Source organism: Dermacentor andersoni, chromosome 10 (genome assembly GCF_023375885.2).
Source record: "Dermacentor andersoni chromosome 10, qqDerAnde1_hic_scaffold, whole genome shotgun sequence".
Lineage (NCBI taxonomy): Eukaryota > Metazoa > Arthropoda > Arachnida > Ixodida > Ixodidae > Dermacentor > Dermacentor andersoni.
In genome coordinates this window covers 26,542,587-26,559,654 of record NC_092823.1, presented here as the reverse complement: position 1 = coordinate 26,559,654, position 17,068 = coordinate 26,542,587, and the positions used below count along the sequence as shown (strand labels likewise).

General features: G+C 45.3%; 40 non-coding genes across 40 annotated transcripts; all 40 read right to left on the bottom strand.

Moving 5' to 3' along the window:
- Positions 1-134: 134 nt before the first annotated feature.
- TRNAG-UCC (transfer RNA glycine (anticodon UCC)) lies at positions 135-206 on the bottom strand. Its single transcript has one exon. It is a non-coding gene; the product is annotated as a tRNA-Gly (tRNA).
- A 277-nt stretch (positions 207-483) lies between these two features.
- Positions 484-555, bottom strand: TRNAG-UCC (transfer RNA glycine (anticodon UCC)). Its single transcript has one exon. It is a non-coding gene; the product is annotated as a tRNA-Gly (tRNA).
- Positions 556-834: 279 nt separating this feature from the next.
- TRNAG-UCC (transfer RNA glycine (anticodon UCC)) lies at positions 835-906 on the bottom strand. The gene has a single exon. It is a non-coding gene; the product is annotated as a tRNA-Gly (tRNA).
- A 281-nt stretch (positions 907-1,187) lies between these two features.
- On the bottom strand, positions 1,188-1,259 carry TRNAG-UCC (transfer RNA glycine (anticodon UCC)). Its single transcript has one exon. It is a non-coding gene; the product is annotated as a tRNA-Gly (tRNA).
- Positions 1,260-1,538: 279 nt separating this feature from the next.
- TRNAG-UCC (transfer RNA glycine (anticodon UCC)) lies at positions 1,539-1,610 on the bottom strand. The gene has a single exon. It is a non-coding gene; the product is annotated as a tRNA-Gly (tRNA).
- Positions 1,611-1,892: 282 nt separating this feature from the next.
- TRNAG-UCC (transfer RNA glycine (anticodon UCC)) lies at positions 1,893-1,964 on the bottom strand. The gene has a single exon. It is a non-coding gene; the product is annotated as a tRNA-Gly (tRNA).
- Positions 1,965-2,243: 279 nt separating this feature from the next.
- TRNAG-UCC (transfer RNA glycine (anticodon UCC)) lies at positions 2,244-2,315 on the bottom strand. Its single transcript has one exon. It is a non-coding gene; the product is annotated as a tRNA-Gly (tRNA).
- Positions 2,316-2,945: 630 nt separating this feature from the next.
- TRNAG-UCC (transfer RNA glycine (anticodon UCC)) lies at positions 2,946-3,017 on the bottom strand. Its single transcript has one exon. It is a non-coding gene; the product is annotated as a tRNA-Gly (tRNA).
- Positions 3,018-3,647: 630 nt separating this feature from the next.
- TRNAG-UCC (transfer RNA glycine (anticodon UCC)) lies at positions 3,648-3,719 on the bottom strand. The gene has a single exon. It is a non-coding gene; the product is annotated as a tRNA-Gly (tRNA).
- A 279-nt stretch (positions 3,720-3,998) lies between these two features.
- Positions 3,999-4,070, bottom strand: TRNAG-UCC (transfer RNA glycine (anticodon UCC)). Its single transcript has one exon. It is a non-coding gene; the product is annotated as a tRNA-Gly (tRNA).
- A 985-nt stretch (positions 4,071-5,055) lies between these two features.
- Positions 5,056-5,127, bottom strand: TRNAG-UCC (transfer RNA glycine (anticodon UCC)). Its single transcript has one exon. It is a non-coding gene; the product is annotated as a tRNA-Gly (tRNA).
- Positions 5,128-5,408: 281 nt separating this feature from the next.
- Positions 5,409-5,480, bottom strand: TRNAG-UCC (transfer RNA glycine (anticodon UCC)). The gene has a single exon. It is a non-coding gene; the product is annotated as a tRNA-Gly (tRNA).
- Positions 5,481-5,760: 280 nt separating this feature from the next.
- TRNAG-UCC (transfer RNA glycine (anticodon UCC)) lies at positions 5,761-5,832 on the bottom strand. Its single transcript has one exon. It is a non-coding gene; the product is annotated as a tRNA-Gly (tRNA).
- A 278-nt stretch (positions 5,833-6,110) lies between these two features.
- TRNAG-UCC (transfer RNA glycine (anticodon UCC)) lies at positions 6,111-6,182 on the bottom strand. Its single transcript has one exon. It is a non-coding gene; the product is annotated as a tRNA-Gly (tRNA).
- A 633-nt stretch (positions 6,183-6,815) lies between these two features.
- Positions 6,816-6,887, bottom strand: TRNAG-UCC (transfer RNA glycine (anticodon UCC)). Its single transcript has one exon. It is a non-coding gene; the product is annotated as a tRNA-Gly (tRNA).
- A 282-nt stretch (positions 6,888-7,169) lies between these two features.
- On the bottom strand, positions 7,170-7,241 carry TRNAE-UUC (transfer RNA glutamic acid (anticodon UUC)). Its single transcript has one exon. It is a non-coding gene; the product is annotated as a tRNA-Glu (tRNA).
- A 278-nt stretch (positions 7,242-7,519) lies between these two features.
- Positions 7,520-7,591, bottom strand: TRNAG-UCC (transfer RNA glycine (anticodon UCC)). Its single transcript has one exon. It is a non-coding gene; the product is annotated as a tRNA-Gly (tRNA).
- A 630-nt stretch (positions 7,592-8,221) lies between these two features.
- On the bottom strand, positions 8,222-8,293 carry TRNAG-UCC (transfer RNA glycine (anticodon UCC)). Its single transcript has one exon. It is a non-coding gene; the product is annotated as a tRNA-Gly (tRNA).
- A 280-nt stretch (positions 8,294-8,573) lies between these two features.
- TRNAG-UCC (transfer RNA glycine (anticodon UCC)) lies at positions 8,574-8,645 on the bottom strand. Its single transcript has one exon. It is a non-coding gene; the product is annotated as a tRNA-Gly (tRNA).
- Positions 8,646-9,179: 534 nt separating this feature from the next.
- TRNAG-UCC (transfer RNA glycine (anticodon UCC)) lies at positions 9,180-9,251 on the bottom strand. The gene has a single exon. It is a non-coding gene; the product is annotated as a tRNA-Gly (tRNA).
- Positions 9,252-9,529: 278 nt separating this feature from the next.
- TRNAG-UCC (transfer RNA glycine (anticodon UCC)) lies at positions 9,530-9,601 on the bottom strand. The gene has a single exon. It is a non-coding gene; the product is annotated as a tRNA-Gly (tRNA).
- Positions 9,602-9,881: 280 nt separating this feature from the next.
- On the bottom strand, positions 9,882-9,953 carry TRNAG-UCC (transfer RNA glycine (anticodon UCC)). Its single transcript has one exon. It is a non-coding gene; the product is annotated as a tRNA-Gly (tRNA).
- Positions 9,954-10,233: 280 nt separating this feature from the next.
- On the bottom strand, positions 10,234-10,305 carry TRNAG-UCC (transfer RNA glycine (anticodon UCC)). Its single transcript has one exon. It is a non-coding gene; the product is annotated as a tRNA-Gly (tRNA).
- A 280-nt stretch (positions 10,306-10,585) lies between these two features.
- TRNAG-UCC (transfer RNA glycine (anticodon UCC)) lies at positions 10,586-10,657 on the bottom strand. Its single transcript has one exon. It is a non-coding gene; the product is annotated as a tRNA-Gly (tRNA).
- A 280-nt stretch (positions 10,658-10,937) lies between these two features.
- TRNAG-UCC (transfer RNA glycine (anticodon UCC)) lies at positions 10,938-11,009 on the bottom strand. The gene has a single exon. It is a non-coding gene; the product is annotated as a tRNA-Gly (tRNA).
- A 279-nt stretch (positions 11,010-11,288) lies between these two features.
- Positions 11,289-11,360, bottom strand: TRNAG-UCC (transfer RNA glycine (anticodon UCC)). Its single transcript has one exon. It is a non-coding gene; the product is annotated as a tRNA-Gly (tRNA).
- A 280-nt stretch (positions 11,361-11,640) lies between these two features.
- On the bottom strand, positions 11,641-11,712 carry TRNAG-UCC (transfer RNA glycine (anticodon UCC)). Its single transcript has one exon. It is a non-coding gene; the product is annotated as a tRNA-Gly (tRNA).
- Positions 11,713-11,993: 281 nt separating this feature from the next.
- TRNAG-UCC (transfer RNA glycine (anticodon UCC)) lies at positions 11,994-12,065 on the bottom strand. The gene has a single exon. It is a non-coding gene; the product is annotated as a tRNA-Gly (tRNA).
- A 279-nt stretch (positions 12,066-12,344) lies between these two features.
- Positions 12,345-12,416, bottom strand: TRNAG-UCC (transfer RNA glycine (anticodon UCC)). Its single transcript has one exon. It is a non-coding gene; the product is annotated as a tRNA-Gly (tRNA).
- Positions 12,417-12,697: 281 nt separating this feature from the next.
- Positions 12,698-12,769, bottom strand: TRNAG-UCC (transfer RNA glycine (anticodon UCC)). The gene has a single exon. It is a non-coding gene; the product is annotated as a tRNA-Gly (tRNA).
- Positions 12,770-13,048: 279 nt separating this feature from the next.
- TRNAG-UCC (transfer RNA glycine (anticodon UCC)) lies at positions 13,049-13,120 on the bottom strand. The gene has a single exon. It is a non-coding gene; the product is annotated as a tRNA-Gly (tRNA).
- A 279-nt stretch (positions 13,121-13,399) lies between these two features.
- Positions 13,400-13,471, bottom strand: TRNAG-UCC (transfer RNA glycine (anticodon UCC)). Its single transcript has one exon. It is a non-coding gene; the product is annotated as a tRNA-Gly (tRNA).
- Positions 13,472-13,752: 281 nt separating this feature from the next.
- Positions 13,753-13,824, bottom strand: TRNAG-UCC (transfer RNA glycine (anticodon UCC)). Its single transcript has one exon. It is a non-coding gene; the product is annotated as a tRNA-Gly (tRNA).
- Positions 13,825-14,104: 280 nt separating this feature from the next.
- On the bottom strand, positions 14,105-14,176 carry TRNAG-UCC (transfer RNA glycine (anticodon UCC)). Its single transcript has one exon. It is a non-coding gene; the product is annotated as a tRNA-Gly (tRNA).
- Positions 14,177-14,454: 278 nt separating this feature from the next.
- TRNAG-UCC (transfer RNA glycine (anticodon UCC)) lies at positions 14,455-14,526 on the bottom strand. Its single transcript has one exon. It is a non-coding gene; the product is annotated as a tRNA-Gly (tRNA).
- A 635-nt stretch (positions 14,527-15,161) lies between these two features.
- TRNAG-UCC (transfer RNA glycine (anticodon UCC)) lies at positions 15,162-15,233 on the bottom strand. The gene has a single exon. It is a non-coding gene; the product is annotated as a tRNA-Gly (tRNA).
- Positions 15,234-15,512: 279 nt separating this feature from the next.
- TRNAG-UCC (transfer RNA glycine (anticodon UCC)) lies at positions 15,513-15,584 on the bottom strand. The gene has a single exon. It is a non-coding gene; the product is annotated as a tRNA-Gly (tRNA).
- A 280-nt stretch (positions 15,585-15,864) lies between these two features.
- TRNAG-UCC (transfer RNA glycine (anticodon UCC)) lies at positions 15,865-15,936 on the bottom strand. The gene has a single exon. It is a non-coding gene; the product is annotated as a tRNA-Gly (tRNA).
- A 631-nt stretch (positions 15,937-16,567) lies between these two features.
- TRNAG-UCC (transfer RNA glycine (anticodon UCC)) lies at positions 16,568-16,639 on the bottom strand. The gene has a single exon. It is a non-coding gene; the product is annotated as a tRNA-Gly (tRNA).
- Positions 16,640-16,919: 280 nt separating this feature from the next.
- On the bottom strand, positions 16,920-16,991 carry TRNAG-UCC (transfer RNA glycine (anticodon UCC)). The gene has a single exon. It is a non-coding gene; the product is annotated as a tRNA-Gly (tRNA).
- Positions 16,992-17,068: the final 77 nt, after the last annotated feature.

Sequence of the window (17,068 nt, the reverse complement as noted above, 5' to 3'; positions counted from 1 at the left end):
ACTGCATCTGTTTTTCTTTTTCACGATAGAACTTGGCGCTTACCACGAATAAAATTAAAGGTGAATTTCACACATGCCAACTGATAACGTGTATAGATACGGGGAGCTGACGTGTGGGCATGTGCATAAATATGTGCGTCGGCCGGGAATCAAACCCGGGTCAACTGCTTGGAAGGCAGCTATGCTAACCACTATACCACCGACGCGTGTTTCCGGCTTTTTGCAGCCGTCCTACTTAAGTTGTTAATTCCAAGAACAGTGTCGACACAGCCGGAATGAAATGACGCCAAGTGCACGGAATGCATTAATTAGCCAGATGGAGTGCCTTCGCATTATGGTAATCTAAGTGTACTGCGTTTTTTTTCTTTTTCACGATAGAACTTCGCGCTTACCACGAATAAAATTAAAGGAAAATTTCACACATGCCAACTGATAACGTGTATAGATACGGGGAGCTGACGTGTGGGCATGTGCATAAATATGTGCGTCGGCCGGGAATCAAACCCGGGTCAACTGCTTGGAAGGCAGCTATGCTAACCACTATACCACAGACGCGTGTTTCCGGATTTTTGAAGCAGTCCTACTTAAGCTGTTAATTGCAACAACAGTGTCGACACAGCCGGAATGAAATGATGTCAAGTGCACGGAATGCATTAATTAGCCAGATGGAGTGCCTTCGCATTATGGTAATCTAAGTGTACTGCGTCTTTTTTTCTTTTTCACGATAGAACTTGGCCCTTACCACGAATAAAATTAAAGGTAAATTTCACACATGCCAACTGATAACGTGTATAGAAACGGGGAGCTGACCTGTGGGCATGTGCACAAAATATTTGCGTCGGCCGGGAATCGAACCCGGGTCAACTGCTTGGAAGGCAGCTATGCTAACCACTATACCACCGACGCGTGTTTCCGGTTTTTTGAAGTAGTCCTACTTAAGTTGTTAATTGCAAGAACAGTGTCGACACAGCCGGAATGAAATGACGCCAAGTGCACAGAATGCATTAATTAGCCAGATGCAGTGCCTTCGCATTATGGTAATCTAAGTGTACTGCGTCTTTTTTTTTGTTTTTCACGATAGAACTTGGCCCTTACCACGAATAAAATTAAAGGTAAATTTCACACATGCCAACTGATAACGTGTATAGATACGGGGAGCTGACGTGTGGGCATGTGCATAAAATATGTGCGTCGGCCGAGAATCAAACCCGGGTCAACTGCTTGGAAGGCAGCTATGCTAACCACTATACCACCGACGCGTGTTTCCGGTTTTTTGAAGCAGTCCTACTTAAGTTGTTAATTGCAAGAACAGTGTCGACACAGCCGGAATGAAATGACGCCAAGTGCACGGAATGCATTAATTAGCCAGATGGAGTGCCTACGCATTATGGAAATCTAGGAGCGTATTGCTTTTTTTTCTTTTTCACGATAGAACTTCGCGCTTACCTCGAATAAAATTAAAGGTAAATTTCACACATGCCTACTGATAACGAGTATAGATGCGGGGAGCTGACATGTGGGCATGTGCATAAAATATGCGCATCGGCCGGGAATCGACCCCGGGTCAACTGCTTGGAAGGCAGCTATGCTAACCGCTATACCACCGAAGCGTGTTTCCGGTTTTTTGAAGCAGTCCTAATTAAGTTGTTAATTGCAAGAACAGTGTCGACACAGCCGGAATGAAATGGCGCCAAGTGCACGCAATGCATTAATTAGCCAGATGGAGTGCCTTCGCATTATGGAAATCTAGGAGTGTGTGGCATTTTTTTTTTCTTTTTCACGATAGAACTTCGCGCTTACCACGAATAAAAGTAAAAGTAAATTTCACACGTGCCAACTGATAACGTGTATAGATACGGGGAGCTGACGTGTGGGCATGCGCACAAAATGATTGCGTCGGCCGGGAATCGACCCCGGGTCAACTGCTTGGAAGGCAGCTATGCTAACCACTATACCACCGACGCGTGTTTTCGGTTTTTTTAAGCAGTCCTACTTAAGTTGTTAATTGCAAAAACAGTGTCGACACAGTCGGAATAAACTGACGGGAAGTGCACGGAATGCATTTAATAACCAGATGGAGTGCCTTCGCATTGCGGCAATGTATGAGTGTATTGCTTTTTTTTCTTTTTCACGATAGAACTTCGCGCTTACCACGAATAAAAGTAAAGGTCAATTTCACGCAGGCCAACTAATAACGTGTATAGATACGGGGAGCTGACGTGTGCGCATGTGCACAAAATATTTGCGACGGCCGGGAATCGAACCCGGGTCAACTGCTTGGAAGGCAGCTATGCTAACCACTATACCACCGACGCGTGTTTCCGGTTTTTTGAAGCAGTTCTACTTAAGCTGTTAATTGCAACAACAGTGTCGACACAGTCGGAATAAAATGACGTCAAGTGCACGGAATGCATTTAATAGCCAGATGGAGCGCCTTCGCATTACGGTAATCTAGGAATGTATTGCTTTTTTTTCTTTTTCACGATAGAACTTCGCGCTTACCACGAATAAAAGTAAAGGTAAATTTCACACGTGCCAACTGATAACGTGTATAGATACGGGGAGCTGACGTGTGGGCATATGCACAAAATATTTGCGTCGGCCCGGAATCAAACTCGGGTCAACTGCCTGGAAGGCAGCTATGCTAACAACTATACCACCGACGCGTGTTTCCGGTTTTTTTAAGCAGTCCTTTTTAAGTTGTTAATTGCAACAACAGTGTCGACACAGTCGGAATAAAATGACGCCAAGTGCACGGAATGCATTTAATAGCCAGATGGAGTGCCTTCGCAATACGGTAATCTATGAGTGTATTGCTTTTTTTTCTTTTTCACGATAGTACTTCGCGCTTACCACGAATAAAAGTAAAGGTCAATTTCACGCAGGCCAACTAATAACGTGTATAGATACGGGGAGCTGACGTGTGGGCATGCGCACAAAATATTTGCGACGGCCGGGAATCGAACCCGGGTCAACTGCTTGGAAGGCAGCTATGCTAACCACTATACCACCGACGCGTGTTTCCGGTTTTTTTAAGCAGTCCTACTTAAGTTGTTAATTGCAAGAACAGTGTCGACACAGTCGGAATAAAATGACGCCAAGTGCACGGAATGCATTTAATAGCCAGAGGGAGTGCCTTCGCATTATTTTAATCTAGGAATGTATTGCTTTTTTTTTCTTTTTCACGATAGAACTTCGCGCTTACCACGAATAAAAGTAAAGGTCAATTTCACGCAGGCCAACTAATAACGTGTATAGATACGGGGAGCTGACGTGAGGGCATGTGCATAAAATATGCGCGTCGGCCGAGAATCAAACCCGGGTCAACTGCTTGGAAGGCAGCTATGCTAACCACTATGCCACCGACGCGTGCTTCTGGTTTTTTGAAGCAGTCCTACTTAAGTTGTTAATTGCAAGAACAGTGTCGACACAGCCGGAATGAAATGACGCCAAGTGCACGGAATGCATTAATTAGCCAGATGGTGTGCCTACGCATTATGGAAATCTAGGAGCGTATTGCTTTTTTTTCTTTTTCACGATAGAACATCGCGCTTACCTCGAATAAAATTAAAGGTAAATTTCACACATGCCTACTGATAACGAGTATAGATACGGCGAGCTGACGTGTGGGCATGTGCATAAATATGTGCGTCGGCCGAGAATCAAACCCGGGTCAACTGCTTGGAAGGCAGCTATGCTAACCACTATACCACCGACGCGTGTTTCCGGTTTTTTGAAGCAGTCCTACTTAAGTTGTTAATTGCAAGAACAGTGTCGACACAGCCGGAATGAAATGACGCCAAGTGCACGGAATGCATTAATTAGCCAGATGCAGTGCCTTCGCATTATGGTAATCTAAGTGTACTGCGTCTTTTTTTCTTTTTCACGATAGAACTTGGCCCTTACCACGAATAAAATTAAAGGTAAATTTCACACATGCCAACTGATAACGTGTATAGATACGGGGAGCTGACGTGTGGGCATGTGCATAAAATATGTGCGTCGGCCGAGAATCAAACCCGGGTCAACTGCTTGGAAGGCAGCTATGCTAACCACTATACCACCGACGCGTGTTTCCGGTTTTTTGAAGCAGTCCTACTTAAGTTGTTAATTGCAAGAACAGTGTCGACACAGCCGGAATGAAATGACGCCAAGTGCACGGAATGCATTAATTAGCCAGATGGAGTGCCTACGCATTATGGAAATCTAGGAGCGTATTGCTTTTTTTTCTTTTTCACGATAGAACTTCGCGCTTACCTCGAATAAAATTAAAGGTAAATTTCACACATGCCTACTGATAACGAGTATAGATGCGGGGAGCTGACGTGTGGGCATGTGCATAAAATATGCGCATCCGCCGGGAATCGACCCCGGGTCAACTGCTTGGAAGGCAGCTATGCTAACCGCTATACCACCGACGCGTGTTTCCGGTTTTTTGAAGCAGTCCTAATTAAGTTGTTAATTGCAAGAACAGTGTCGACACAGCCGGAATGAAATGGCGCCAAGTGCACGCAATGCATTAATTAGCCAGATGGAGTGCCTTCGCATTATGGAAATCTAGGAGTGTGTTGCATTTTTTTTTCTTTTTCACGATAGAACTTCGCGCTTACCACGAATAAAAGTAAAAGTAAATTTCACACGTGCCAACTGATAACGTGTATAGATACGGGGAGCTGACGTGTGGGCATGCGCACAAAATGATTGCGTCGGCCGGGAATGGACCCCGGGTCAACTGCTTGGAAGGCAGCTATGCTAACCGCTATACAACCGACGCGTGTTTCCGGTTTTTTGAAGCAGTCCTACTTAACTTGTTAATTGCAAGAACAGTGTCGACACAGCCGGAATGAAATAACGCCAAGTGCACGGAATGCATTAATTTGCGAGATGCAGTGCCTTCGCATTATGGTAATCTAGGAGTGCATTGCTTTTTTTTTTCTTTCTCACGATACAACTTCGAGCTTACCACGAATAAAAGTAAACGTAAATTTCACACATGCCAACTGATAACGTGTATAGATACGGGGAGCTGACCTGTGGGCATGTGCACAAAATATTTGCGTCGGCCGGGAATCGTACCCGGGTCAACTGCTTGGAAGGCAGCTATGCTAACCACTATACCACCGACGCGTGTTTCCGGTTTTTTGAAGCAGTCCTACTTAAGCTGTTAATTGCAACAACAGTGTCGACACAGTCGGAATGAAATGACACCAAGTGCACGGAATGCATTAATTAGCCAGATGGACTGCCTTCGCATTATGGTAATCTAAGTGTACTGCTTCTCTTTTTTTCTTTTTCACGATAGAAGTTGGCGCTTACCACGAATAAAAGTAAAGGTAAATTTCACACGTGCCAACTGATAACGTGTATAGATACGGGCAGCTGACGTGTGGGCATGTGCACAAAATGTTTGCGTCGGCCGGGAATCGAACCCAGGTCAACTGCTTGGAAGGCAGCTATGCTAACCACTATACCACCGACGCGTGTTTCCGGTTTTTTGAAGCAGTCCTACTTAAGCTGTTAATTGCAACAACAGTGTCGACACAGCCGGAAAGAAATGACGCCAAGAGCACGGAATGCATTGATTAGCCAGATGGAGTGCCCTCGCATTATGGAAATCTAAGAGTGCATTCTTTTTTTTTTCTTTTTCCCGAGAGAACTTCGCGCTTATCACGAATAAAAGTAAAGGTAAATTTCACACGTGCCCACTGATAACGTGTATAGATACGGGGAGCTGACGTGTGGGCATGTGCACAAAATTATTGCGTCGGCCGGGAATCAAACCCGGGTCAACTGCTTGGAAGGCAGCTATGCTAACCACTATACCACTGACGCGTGTTTCAGGTTTTTTGAAGCATTCCTACTTAAGTTGTTAATTGCAAGAACAGTGTCGACACAGCCGGAATGAAATGACACCAAGTGCACAGAATGCATTCATTAGCCAGATGGAGTGCCTTCGCATTATGCTAATCTAAATGTACTGCATCTGTTTTTCTTTTTCACGATAGAACTTGGCGCTTACCACGAATAAAATTAAAGGTAAATTTCACACATGCCAACTGATAACGTGTATAGATACGGGGAGCTGACGTGTGGGCATGTGCATAAATATGTGCGTCGGCCGGGAATCAAACCCGGGTCAACTGCTTGGAAGGCAGCTATGCTAACCACTATACCACCGACGCGTGCTTCCGGTTTTTTGAAGCAGTCCTACTTAAGCTGTTAATTGCAACAACAGTGTCGACACAGCCGGAATGAAATGACGCCAAGTGCACGGAATGCCTTAATTAGCCAGATGTAGTGCCTTCGCATTATGGTAATCTAAGTGTACTGCGTTTTTTTTTCTTTTTCACGATAGAACTTCGCGCTTACCACGAATAAAATTAAAGGTAAATTTCACACATGCCAACTGATAACGTGTATAGATACGGGGAGCTGACGTGTGGGCATGTGCACAAAATATGTGCGTCGGCCGAAAATCAAACCCGGGTCAACTGCTTGGAAGGCAGCTATGCTAACCACTATACCACCGACGCGTGTTTCCGCTTTTTTGAAGCAGTCCTACTTAAGCTGGTAATTGGAACAACAGTGTCGACACAGCCGGAATGAAATGACGCCAAGTGCACGCAATGCATTGATAAGCCAGAAGGAGTGCCTTCGCATTATGGAAATCTAGGAGTGCATTGCTTTTTTTTTTTCTTTTTCATGAGACAACATCGCGCTTACCACGAATAAAAGTAAAGGTAAATTTCACACGTGCCAACTGATAAAGTGTATAGATACGGGGAGCTGACGTGTGGGCATGTGCACAAAATGGTTGCGTCGGCCGGGAATCAAACCCGGGTCAACTGCTTGGAAGGCAGCTATGCTAACCGCTATACCACCGACGCCTGTTTCCGGTTTTTTGAAGCAGTCCTACTTAAGTTGTTAATTGCAATAACAGTGTCGACACAGCCGGAATGAAATGACGCCAAGTGCACAGAATGCATTAATTAGCCAGAGGGAGTGCCTTCGCATTATGGAAATCTAGGAGTGCATTCCTTTCTTTTTTTCTTTTTCACGAGAGAACTTCGCGCTTATCACGAATAAAAGTAAAGGTAAATTTCACACGTGCCCACTGATAACGTGTATTGATACGGGGAGCTGACGTGTGGGCATGTGCACAAAATGTTTGCGTCGGCCGGGAATCGAACCCGGGTCAACTGCTTGAAAGGCAGCTATGCTAACCACTTTACCACCGACGCGTGTTTCCGGTTTTTTGAAGCAGTCCTACTTAAGTTGTTAATTGCAAGAACAGTGTCGACACAGCCGGAATGAAATGACACCAAGTGCACAGAATGCATTCATTAGCCAGATGGAGTGCCTTCGCATTATGGTAATCTAAATGTACTGCATCTGTTTTTCTTTTTCACGATAGAACTTGGCGCTTACCACGAATAAAATTAAAGGTAAATTTCACACATGCCAACTGATAACGTGTATAGATACGGGGAGCTGACGTGTGGGCATGTGCATAAATATGTGCGTCGGCCGGGAATCAAACCCGGGTCAACTGCTTGGAAGGCAGCTATGCTAACCACTATACCACCGACGCGTGCTTCCGGTTTTTTGAAGCAGTCCTCCTTAAGTTGTTAATTGCAAGAACAGTGTCGACACAGCCGGAATGAAATGACGCCAAGTGCACGGAACGCATTAATTAGCCAGATGGAGTGCCTTCGCATTATGGTAATCTAAGTGTACTGCGTTTTTTTTTTATTTTTCACGATAGAACTTCGCGCTTACCACGAATAAAATTAAAGGTAAATTTCACACGTGCCAACTGATAACGTGTATAGATACGGGGAGCTGACGTGTGGGCATGTGCACAAAATATTTGCTTCGGCCGGGAATCAAACCCGGGTCAACTGCTTGGAAGGCAGCTATGCTAACCACTATACCACTGACGCGTGTTTCAGGTTTTTTGAAGCATTCCTACTTAAGTTGTTAATTGCAAGAACAGTGTCGACACAGCCGGAATGAAATGACACCAAGTGCACAGAATGCATTCATTAGCCAGATGGAGTGCCTTCGCATTATGGTAATCTAAATGTACTGCATCTGTTTTTCTTTTTCACGATAGAACTTGGCGCTTACCACGAATAAAATTAAAGGTAAATTTCACACATGCCAACTGATAACGTGTATAGATACGGGGAGCTGACGTGTGGGCATGTGCATAAATATGTGCGTCGGCCGGGAATCAAACCCGGGTCAACTGCTTGGAAGGCAGCTATGCTAACCACTATACCACCGACGCGTGCTTCCGGTTTTTTGAAGCAGTCCTCCTTAAGTTGTTAATTGCAAGAACAGTGTCGACACAGCCGGAATGAAATGACGCCAAGTGCACGGAACGCATTAATTAGCCAGATGGAGTGCCTTCGCATTATGGTAATCTAAGTGTACTGCGTTTTTTTTTTATTTTTCACGATAGAACTTCGCGCTTACCACGAATAAAATTAAAGGTAAATTTCACACATGCCAACTGATAACGTGTATAGATACGGGGAGCTGACGTGTGAGCATGTGCACAAAATATGTGCGTCGGCCGAGAATCAAACCCGGGTGAACTGCTTGGAAGGCAGCTATGCTAACCACTATACCACCGACGCGTGTTTCCGGTTTTTTGAAGCAGTCCTACTTAAGTTGTTAATTGCAAGAACAGTGTCGACACAGCCGGAATGAAATGACGCCAAGTGCACGGAATGCATTAATTAGCCAGATGGAGTGCCTTCGCATTACCCGCCGTGGTTGCTCAGTGGCTATGGTGTTGGGCTGCTGAGCACGAGGTCGCGGGATCGTATCCCGGCCACGGCGGCCGCATTTCGATGGAGGCGAAATGCGAAAACACCCGTGTACTTAGATTTAGGTGCACGTTAAAGATCCCCGGGTGGTCTAAATTTCCGGAGTCCTCCACTACGGCGTGCCTCATAATCAGAAAGTGGTTTTGGCACGTAAAACACCATATATTATTATTATTATTGCCTTCGCATTAAGGTAATCTAAGTGTACTGCTTCTTTTTTTTCTTTTTCACGAGAGAACTTCGCGCTTATCACGAATAAAAGTAAAGGTAAATTTCACACGTGCCCACTGATAACGTGTATAGATACGGGGAGCTGACGTGTGGGCATGTGCACAAAATGTTTGCGTCGGCCGGGAATCGAACCCAGGTCAACTGCTTGGAAGGCAGCTATGCTAACCACTATACCACCGACGCGCGTTTCCGGTTTTTTGAAGCAGTCCTACTTATGCTGTTAATTGCAAGAACAGTGTCGACACAGCCGGAATGAAATGACACCAAGTGCACAGAATGCATTAATTAGCCAGATGGAGTGCCTTCGCATTATGGTAATCTAAATGTACTGCATCTGTTTTTCTTTTTCACGATAGAACTTGGCGCTTACCACGAATAAAATTAAAGGTAAATTTCACACATGCCAACTGATAAAGTGTATAGATACGGGGAGCTGACGTGTGGGCATGTGCATAAATATGTGCGTCGGCCGGGAATCAAACCCGGGTGAACTGCTTGGAAGGCAGCTATGCTAACCACTATACCACCGACGCGTGTTTCCGGTTTTTTGAAGCAGTCCTACTTAAGTTGTTAATTGCAAGAACAGTGTCGACACAGCCGGAATGAAATGACGCCAAGTGCACGGAACGCATTAATTAGCCAGATGGAGTGCCTTCGCATTATAGTAATCTAAGTGTACTGCGTTTTTTTTTTCTTTTTCACGATAGAACTTCGCGCTTACCACGAATAAAATTAAAGGAAAATTTCACACATGCCAACTGATAACGTGTATAGATACGGGGAGCTGACGTGTGGGCATGTGCACAAAATATGTGCGTCGGCCGAGAATCAAACCCGGGTGAACTGCTTGGAAGGCAGCTATGCTAACCACTATACCACCGACGCGTGTTTCCGCTTTTTTGAAGCAGTCCTACTTAAGCTGTTAATTGCAACAACAGTGTCGACACAGCCGGAATGAAATGACGCCAAGTGCACGCAATGCATTAATAAGCCAGAAGGAGTGCCTTCGCATTATGGAAATCTAGGAGTGCATTGCTTTTTTTTTCTTTTTCATGAGGGAACATCGCGCTTACCACGAATAAATGTAAAGGTAAATTTCACACGTGCCAACTGATAACGTGTATAGATACGGGGAGCTGACGTGTGGGCATGTGCACAAAATGGTTGCGTCGGCCGGGAATCGAACCCGGGTCAACTGCTTGGAAGGCAGCTATGCTAACCACTATACCACCAACGCGTGTTTCCGGTTTTTTGAAGCAGTCCTACTTAAGTTGTTAATTGCAAGAACAGTGTCGACACAGCCGGAATGAAATGACGCCAAGTGCACGGAATGCATTAATTAGCCAGATGGAGTGCCTTCGCATTAAGGTAATCTAAGTGTACTGCTTCTTTTTTTTCTTTTTCACGAGAGAACTTCGCGCTTATCACGAATAAAAGTAAAGGTAAATTTCACACGTGCCCACTGATAACGTGTATAGATACGGGGAGCTGACGTGTGGGCATGTGCACAAAATGTTTGCGTCGGCCGGGAATCGAACCCAGGTCAACTGCTTGGAAGGCAGCTATGCTAACCACTATACCACCAACGCGTGTTTCCGGTTTTTTGAAGCAGTCCTACTTATGCTGTTAATTGCAACAACAGTGTCGACACAGCCGGAAAGAAATGACGCCAAGAGCACGGAATGCATTGATTAGCCAGATGGAGTGCCTTCGCATTATGGAAATCTAGGAGGGCATTCCTTTTTTTTTCTTTTTCACGAGAGAACTTCGCGCTTATCACGAATAAAAGTAAAGGTAAATTTCACACGTGCCCACTCATAACGTGTATAGATACGGGGAGCTGACGTGTGGGCATGTGCACAAAATATTTGCGTCGGCCGGGAATCAAACCCGGGTCAACTGCTTGGAAGGCAGCTATGCTAACCACTATACCACTGACGCGTGTTTCAGGTTTTTTATAAGCATTCCTACTTAAGTTGTTAATTGCAAGAACAGTGTCGACACAGCCGGAATGAAATGACACCAAGTGCACAGAATGCATTAATTAGCCAGATGGAGTGCCTTCGCATTATGGTAATCTAAATGTACTGCATCTGTTTTTCTTTTTCACGATAGAACTTGGCGCTTACCACGAATAAAATTAAAGGTAAATTTCACACATGCCAACTGATAACGTGTATAGATACGGGGAGCTGACGTGTGGGCATGTGCATAAATATGTGCGTCGGCCGGGAATCAAACCCGGGTGAACTGCTTGGAAGGCAGCTATGCTAACCACTATACCACCGACGCGTGTTTCCGGTTTTTTGAAGCAGTCCTACTTAAGTTGTTAATTGCAAGAACAGTGTCGACACAGCCGGAATGAAATGACGCCAAGTGCACGGAACGCATTAATTAGCCAGATGGAGTGCCTTCGCATTATAGTAATCTAAGTGTACTGCGTTTTTTTTTTCTTTTTCACGATAGAACTTCGCGCTTACCACGAATAAAATTAAAGGAAAATTTCACACATGCCAACTGATAACGTGTATAGATACGGGGAGCTGACGTGTGGGCATGTGCACAAAATATGTGCGTCGGCCGAGAATCAAACCCGGGTCAACTGCTTGGAAGGCAGCTATGTTAACCACTATACCACCGACGCGTGCTTCCGGTTTTTTGCAGCAGTCCTACTTAAGCTGTTAATTGCAACAACAGTGTCGACACAGCCGGAATGAAATGACGCCAAGTGCGCGCAATGCATTAATTAGCCAGAAGGAGTGCCTTCGCATTATGGAAATCTAGGAGTGCATTGCTTTTCTTTTTCTTTTTCATGAGAGAACTTCGCGCTTACCACGAATAAAAGTGAAGGTAAATTTCACACGTGCCAACTGATAACGTGTATAGATACGGGGAGCTGACGTGTGGGCATGTGCACAAAATGGTTGCGTCGGCCGGGAATCAAACCCGGGTCAACTGCTTGGAAGGCAGCTATGCTAACCACTATACCACCGACGCGTGTTTCCGGTTTTTTGAAGCAGTCCTACGTAAGTTGTTAATTGCAAGAACAGTGTTGACACAGCCGGAATGAAATGACGCCAAGTGCACGGAACGCATTAATTAGCCAGATGGAGTGCCTTCGCATTATGGTAATCTAAGTGTACTGCGTTTTTTTTTCTTTTTCACGATAGAACTTGGCGCTTACCACGAATAAAAGTGAAGGTAAATTTCACACGTGCCAACTGATAACGTGTATAGATACGGGGAGCTGACGTGTGGGCATGTGCACAAAATGGTTGCGTCGGCCGGGAATCGAACCCGGGTCAACTGCTTGGAAGGCAGCTATGCTAACCGCTATACCACCGACGCGTGTTTCCGGTTTTTTGAAGCAGTCCTACCTAAGTTGTTAATTGCAAGAACAGTGTCGGCACAGCCGGAATGAAATGACGCCAAGTACACGGAATGCAATAATTAGCCAGATGGAGTGCCTTCGCATTATGGTAATCTAAGTGTATACGCGTTTTTTTTTTCCTTTTCACGATAGAGCTTGGCGCTTACCACGAATAAAAGTAAAGGTAAAGTTAACACGTGCCAACTGATAACGTGTATAGATACGGGCAGCTGACGTGTGGGCATGTGCACAAAATGTTTGCGTCGGCCGAGAATCAAACCCGGGTCAACTGCTTGGAAGGCAGCTATGTTAACCACTATACCACCGACGCGTGCTTCCGGTTTTTTGCAGCATTCCTACTTAAGCTGTTAATTGCAACAACAGTGTCGACACAGCCGGAATGAAATGACGCCAAGTGCGCGCAATGCATTAATTAGCCAGAAGGAGTGCCTTCGCATTATGGTAATCTAAATGTACTGCATCTGTTTTTCTTTTTCACGATAGAACTTGGCGCTTACCACGAATAAAAGTGAAGGTAAATTTCACACATGCCAACTGATAACGTGTATAGATACGGGGAGCTGACGTGTGGGCATATGCACAAAATATGTGCGTCGGCCGGGAATCGAACCCGGGTCAACTGCTTGGAAGGCAGCTATGCTAACCGCTATACCACCGACGCGTGTTTCCGGTTTTTTGAAGCAGTCCTACCTAAGTTGTTAATTGCAAGAACAGTGTCGGCACAGCCGGAATGAAATGACGCCAAGTACACGGAATGCAATAATTAGCCAGATGGAGTGCCTTCGCATTATGGTAATCTAAGTGTACTGCGTTTTTTTTTCTTTTTCACGATAGAACTTCGCGCTTACCACGAATAAAATTAAAGGAAAATTTCACACATGCCAACTGATAACGTGTATAGATACGGGGAGCTGACGTGTGGGCATGTGCACAAAATATGTGCGTCGGCCGAGAATCAAACCCGGGTCAACTGCTTGGAAGGCAGCTATGTTAACCACTATACCACCGACGCGTGCTTCCGGTTTTTTGCAGCAGTCCTACTTAAGCTGTTAATTGCAACAACAGTGTCGACACAGCCGGAATGAAATGACGCCAAGTGCGCGCAATGCATTAATTAGCCAGAAGGAGTGCCTTCGCATTATGGAAATCTAGGAGTGCATTGCTTTTCTTTTTCTTTTTCATGAGAGAACTTCGCGCTTACCACGAATAAAAGTGAAGGTAAATTTCACACGTGCCAACTGATAACGTGTATAGATACGGGGAGCTGACGTGTGGGCATGTGCACAAAATGGTTGCGTCGGCCGGGAATCAAACCCAGGTCAACTGCTTGGAAGGCAGCTATGCTAACCACTATACCACCGACGCGTGTTTCCGGTTTTTTGAAGCAGTCCTACTTAAGCTGTTAATTGCAACAACAGTGTCGACACAGCCGGAATGAAATGACGCCAAGTGCACGGAATGCATTAATTAGCCAGATGGAGTGCCTTCGCATTATGGTAATCTAAGTGTACTGCTTCTTTTTTTTCTTTTTCACGATAGAACTTGGCGCTTACCACGAATAAAAGTAAAGGTAAATTTCACACGTGCCAACTGATAGCGTGTATAGATACGGGCAGCTGACGTGTGGGCATGTGCACAAAATGTTTGCGTCGGCCGGGAATCGAACCCAGGTCAACTGCTTGGAAGGCAGCTATGCTAACCACTATACCACCGACGCGTGTTTCCGGTTTTTTGAAGCAGTCCTACTTAAGTTGTTAATTGCAAGAACAGTGTCGACACAGCCGGAATGAAATGACGCCAAGTGCACGGAACGCATTAATTAGCCAGATGGAGTGCCTTCGCATTATGGTAATCTAAGTGTACTGCGTTTTTTTTTCTTTTTCACGATAGAACTTCGCGCTTACCACGAATAAAATTAAAGGAAAATTTCACACATGCCAACTGATAACGTGTATAGATACGGGGAGCTGACGTGTGGGCATGTGCATAAATATGTGCGTCGGCCGGGAATCAAACCCGGGTGAACTGCTTGGAAGGCAGCTATGCTAACCACTATACCACCGACGCGTGTTTCCGGTTTTTTGAAGCAGTCCTACTTAAGTTGTTAATTGCAAGAACAGTGTCGACACAGCCGGAATGAAATGACGCCAAGTGCACGGAACGCATTAATTAGCCAGATGGAGTGCCTTCGCATTATAGTAATCTAAGTGTACTGCGTTTTTTTTTTTTCTTTTTCACGATAGAACTTCGCGCTTACCACGAATAAAATTAAAGGAAAATTTCACACATGCCAACTGATAACGTGTATAGATACGGGGAGCTGACGTGTGGGCATGTGCACAAAATATGTGCGTCGGCCGAGAATCAAACCCGGGTCACCTGCTTGGAAGGCAGCTATGTTAACCACTATACCACCGACGCGTGCTTCCGGTTTTTTGCAGCAGTCCTACTTAAGCTGTTAATTGCAACAACAGTGTCGACACAGCCGGAATGAAATGACGCCAAGTGCGCGCAATGCATTAATTAGCCAGAAGGAGTGCCTTCGCATTATGGAAATCTAGGAGTGCATTGCTTTTCTTTTTCTTTTTCATGAGAGAACTTCGCGCTTACCACGAATAAAAGTGAAGGTAAATTTCACACGTGCCAACTGATAACGTGTATAGATACGGGGAGCTGACGTGTGGGCATGTGCACAAAATGGTTGCGTCGGCCGGGAATCAAACCCGGGTCAACTGCTCGGAAGGCAGCTATGCTAACCACTATACCACCGACGCGTGTTTCCGGTTTTTTGAAGCAGTCCTACGTAAGTTGTTAATTGCAAGAACAGTGTTGACACAGCCGGAATGAAATGACGCCAAGTGCACGGAACGCATTAATTAGCCAGATGGAGTGCCTTCGCATTATGGTAATCTAAGTGTACTGCGTTTTTTTTTCTTTTTCACGATAGAACTTCGCGCTTACCACGAATAAAATTAAAGGAAAATTTCACACATGCCAACTGATAACGTGTATAGATACGGGGAGCTGACGTGTGGGCATGTGCACAAAATATGTGCGTCGGCCGGGAATCGAACCCGGGTCAACTGCTTGGAAGGCAGCTATGCTAACCACTATACTACCGACGCGTGTTTCCGGCTTCTGTAAGCAGTCCTACTTAAGTTGTTAATTGCAAAAAGAGTGTCGACACAGCCGGAATGAAATGACGCCAAGTGCACGGAATGCAATAATTAGCCAGATGGAGTGCCTTCGCATTATGGTAATCTAAGTGTATACGCGTTTTTTTTTCTTTTTCACGATAGAGCTTGGCGCTTACCACGAATAAAAGTAAAGGTAAATTTCACACGTGCCAACTGATAACGTGTATAGATACGGGCAGCTGACGTGTGGGCATGTGCACAAAATGTTTGCGTCGGCCGGGAATCGAACCCAGGTCAACTGCTTGGAAGGCAGCTCTGCTAACCACTATACCACCGACGCGTGTTTCCGGTTTTTTGAAGCAGTCCTACTTAAGCTGTTAATTGCAACAACAGTGTCGACACAGCCGGAAAGAAATGACGCCAAGAGCACGGAATGCATTGATTAGCCAGATGGAGTGCCTTCGCATTATGGAAATGTAGGAGTGCATTCCTTTTTTTTTCTTTTTCACGAGAGAACTTCGCGCTTATCACGAATAAAAGTAAAGGTAAATTTCACACGTGCCCACTAATAACGTGTATAGATACGGGGAGCTGACGTGTGGGCATGTGCACAAAATGTTTGCGTCGGCCGAGAATCAAACCCGGGTCAACTGCTTGGAAGGCAGCTATGTTAACCACTATACCACTGACGCGTGCTTCCGGTTTTTTGCAGCATTCCTACTTAAGCTGTTAATTGCAACAACAGTGTCGACACAGCCGGAATGAAATGACGCCAAGTGCGCGCAATGCATTAATTAGCCAGAAGGAGTGCCTTCACATTATGGTAATTTAAATGTACTGCATCTGTTTTTCTTTTTCACGATAGAACTTGGCGCTTACCACAAATAAAAGTGAAGGTAAATTTCACACGTGCCAACTGATAACGTGTATAGATACGGGGAGCTGACGTGTGGGCATGTGCACAAAATGGTTGCGTCGGCCGGGAATCGAACCCGGGTCAACTGCTTGGAAGGCAGCTATGCTAACCGCTATACCACCGACGCGTGTTTCCAGTTTTTTGAAGCAGTCCTACTTAAGTTGTTAATTGCAAGAACAGTGTCGACACAGCCGGAATGAAATGACGCCAAGTGCACGGAATGCAATAATTAGCCAGATGGAGTGCCTTCGCATTATGGTAATCTAAGTGTATACGCGTTTTTTTTTCCTTTTCACGATAGAGCTTGGCGCTTACCACGAATAAAAGTAAAGGTAAATTTCACACGTGCCAACTGATAACGTGTATAGATACGGGCAGCTGACGTGTGGGCATGTGCACAAAATGTTTGCGTCGGCCGGGAATCGAACCCAGGTCAACTGCTTGGAAGGCAGCTATGCTAACCACTATACCACCGACGCGTGTTTCCGGTTTTTTGAAGCAGTCCTACTTAAGCTGTTAATTGCAACAACAGTGTCGACACAGCCGGAATGAAATG